The sequence below is a fragment of the Gossypium arboreum genome, chromosome 8 (assembly GCF_025698485.1).
Source record: "Gossypium arboreum isolate Shixiya-1 chromosome 8, ASM2569848v2, whole genome shotgun sequence".
NCBI lineage: Eukaryota > Viridiplantae > Streptophyta > Magnoliopsida > Malvales > Malvaceae > Gossypium > Gossypium arboreum.
The window spans coordinates 72,969,849-72,973,743 of NC_069077.1; the positions used below are offsets into that span (position 1 = coordinate 72,969,849).

General features: G+C 39.4%; 1 long non-coding RNA gene across 1 annotated transcript; it reads left to right on the forward strand.

Annotated features, from left to right (window-relative positions):
- Positions 1–317: 317 nt before the first annotated feature.
- Positions 318–2,858, forward strand: LOC128296488 (uncharacterized). Its single transcript, XR_008287095.1, has 2 exons — positions 318–421; positions 2,694–2,858. It is a non-coding gene; the product is annotated as an uncharacterized LOC128296488 (long non-coding RNA).
- Positions 2,859–3,895: the final 1,037 nt, after the last annotated feature.

Consider the following 3,895-nt stretch of genomic DNA (forward strand, 5'->3'; position numbering starts at 1 on the left):
TTCAAGCCTTGGCTCTTGCAATTTATTTTGGTTTTTTAAAGGAACCTGGACTTTGGCCTTTAAACCTTATAATTAATTGGGGATAAAATATGACAGAAAAAGCCTTGTGGCTTAGTGGCAACTAGCGTGTGGAGCATCTGAGGGGAGGCATGGGTTCGAATCCCATGGCAAGCAAAGAGCATTTATTTTGCTAATAGGGGGCGACAAGAGTTGGTATTGAATTTAAACTCTGATGTTGGAAGGACCCACATCGGGAAGTTATCATAAGAGTGGATGCGAAGCTGGCTTTAAATAGAGAGAACCATGAGGAGAGTAAAGGTACCTTTTCTTGGCTGATCCCTTTCGCTGTATGGCGTGCTCGTTTGGGTTGGGCGTCGGCTAAGAGTGCTCGAAGCGTGGATTAACTCTAGTCTCCTATCAGGTGTGTATTTCTCACTACTCTAGCTATAGGATGGCTACTTGGCCGCGATGGTAGAAAGAGGTCATGTGGGCCCAATGGGCCTCACAGCCCAATTGGATAAGTTGTTTGATTGTGTAGTAAATATTAGACTAGGCTAGGTGAATCTCATATTTGTGGCTAGATTTGGGCTAAAAGGGCCACACGAGCGTGTGGGCCCATTTGGGCCGAGAATAGGCTTTAGGCCCATTCGTATTGTTATCCCTGTTTAGAATACTTTAGTTTACCAAATTACTGAAATGCCCTCGATTTGTAGAATTACCACTTTACCCTCGATTTATAGAATTACCGTTTCACCCTCAATTTACAAAATTACCGTTTTACCCTCGATTTATAGAATTACCATTTTACCCTCGATTTACAGAATTACCATTTTACCCTCGATTTACAAAATTATCGTTTTACCCTCGATTTATAGAATTACCATTTTACCCTCGATTTACAGAATTACCGTTTTACCCTCGATTTACAAAATTACCATTTTACCCTCGATTGTGAAATTACTGAAATACCCCTGTAGGATAAAATTACCAAAATACCCCTAGTTTGTAACATTACCAAAATATCCCTAGTTTGTAAAATTACCGAAATACCACTGGTTTGTGAAATTATCGAAATACCCTCAATTTGTAAAATTACCAAAATACCCCTAATTTACAAAATTACAAAAATACCCTTGACTTTCTAAAAATTATAGAAATACCATTGGTTTACAAAATTACTGAAATACCCTTGGTTTGTAGATTTACCAAAACACCCTTGTAGGATGAAATGACTAAAATACCCCTAATAGGTAAAAAGACCGTAAAGCCCCTATAGGGTAAAGTGACCGTAATACCCTTGTATGGTAAAATGACGAATATGCCCTTATGTTCAGTATGGTGATGTGCTTAGGATTTACAAATATTGATATTGGATTAGTTAAGTTTGAGTGACAGGTGGTGGTTATCGTAGGTGATTGATTATGGAAACGTTTCAACTTCAACCCATAACAGGTGTGTACTAACCCTCGTGGTAGCTTAGATTAATATCTGCTGAGAAGCCGAAATGCTAAAATACCGGCATTTCTGGAACTTGTAATGTTGCGTGTGGGTATAGATGCCATAAATACAATAAGATCGGTGTTTGGATCGATGGAACGGGTAAGAACTCAATTTTGTGCACGATGGTAAGTTGGGCCTCAATGGGCTGGAATTGAGCCAAATGGGCTTTTGGGCCCATTTGGGTAAAATTGATAGAAAATGGAATTTGGAAAAGTTGCATATTAACACGGTTAGTATTATTGTAAAATTTGGGTTAAGCAGGCTTAGTGGGCTAAATCAGCATTCGTAGGGCCCATTAGGGGTTTTGGGCCCAAAAGCCCGAATTTGATAAGTGGGTTAAAGATCATTGTTTAAACACTCGGAAATATTGACAATTGTAATGAACATGGAAAACCCTGATTTTTGGTAAAATTAAGAAAATACCCTTATAATATGAAAAATGACTGTTTTGCCCTTGTGGGCAAGTGACTGACTTGGACTGTGTGGTTGATGGATTTGATTGTGAATATATATGTTGGTGATATGAATGACTTGACTGTGATTGTTTGATTCAAATATGGGCATCACATTCTGCATACATGACATATTGCATGGGATATGGGTTATATTGATGGAGGAAGTGCTAAAAGGGCTCTGCCCTAGTTTACCGAAAAGGGCTTTGCCCCAGTTATTAAAAGAGGCTAGGCCTCCAGTTATTTGATAAAAAGACTATCCCGCCAATTGGAGAGTTTGGTTGGGTGGGTTGAGTTATTCCCCACATGGAGAGCTTGGTTGGTACGGGTGGAGAGTAGCGGATGGTGGGTCGAGTAGTCTCCCCAAATGGGCTTGCATACATTCATTGGCATTACATGTGATATTGAAATGGGCTTGCATACATTCATTGACATTACATGTGATATTGAAATGGGCCTAAGGGCTATACCGTTTACAGTAAAGGATTCGGCCCAGTGATATGATTTATGAAAAGGCTTTGGCCCAGTGATATGATTTATGAAATCGCTTCGGCCCAGTGATATGATTTATAAAAAGGCTTCGGCCCAGTAACCGTTAAACGAAAGGCTTCGGCCCAATATATGTCAAGACTAAATAAGGCTTTGGCCCAGATTGTACTGATACCGTGTTATTTACTGTTTGTTTGTTATTGGGATTACACACTGAGTTTTCGTAAACTCACCCCATTTCTAACTGTGCAGGTAATCCCTAAGCTTAGATGGTTTGGAGCTGCGAGGGACTCGGAGATGGCCACACTACTATTTCTGTTTCTTTTAATTGCAATAAGTAGCCGATTTCTTTCTTTATAAGTTTTATCTTATTAATATTATTATTTGGTTTTGGGTTGTAATAAGGCCATTTTAATTTTTTTTTGGGATTATTTTATCTTATACCCTATATTTTTCTGATAACAATATGAGTTAGACCTAGGGCTCGTTTCCAAAATGATAATTGTTTTCAAAATAACGCAATGATACAATTAATTGGTTTATCAAAAATATCTACTTAAATGAATTCCAACTCGTTTTTCTCAAAACCTAACCTAGCACCAAAGTGTGGCAATGGTTGTGGGCATGTCCAAGATTGGATCCAATCAAGAGCTTGGTACTTAGCGACCTTCTAGGCTCACCTCCTCTGCTTTGGATACCTACACGGTGCATGACTTCCATTCACTTTATTAACTTAGCAAAGACTATCTTTTAAAACACTAAGAAGGACATTGAAAGAGGCATGGATTTTCTTAAAAACTTCAATGTGACACGTCAGATCCGACCATAACGTCTGGGTCGGGTTTGGGGTGTTACTGTAATACCCAAAAGAACCCAATGAAAGGAAAACAATACAACACAAGAGAAAGAATTTGGCATTCAAGGGAAAAAGAACCGAAAAGAAAGACCAAACCTACAGTTATTGCTCAAAAGTCGAAAATTACAAAGAGTGAGAGTCCCAATTCGGCACACCCTCTACCACTCCCTTCAAACTCCTAATTTCCCTCCCCAAATCACTCCTAAGATCATTCAACCATATCCTCCCTCATCCAAAACCCTACCAGCTGAAATTCCCTCCAACCAATCCCTAGAATTCGGCTACAACTACTTACCCTCCTCCAACACCCCAATTTTAGTCCAACTACAACACTTCCCCAACGTCAATAGTAAAGAAAAACAAAATACTCCTTTGCGTTGCCAAGCCTCGAACCTCGGATCCCCTAGCACAATCCATACACCTCCATCCCCTAGGTCAATAGGCCTTTTATGGCACAAAACACCCACTTTTATTTAAGAAGCCTACTAACCAGAGACAGGGTTAATTCAAGAAAAACAAAATTTTGTACAAGCCAAGGCTTGAACTCAAGACTTCTCCAACACTTCTCATGACACTCCACCACTGAAGCAGACATGTA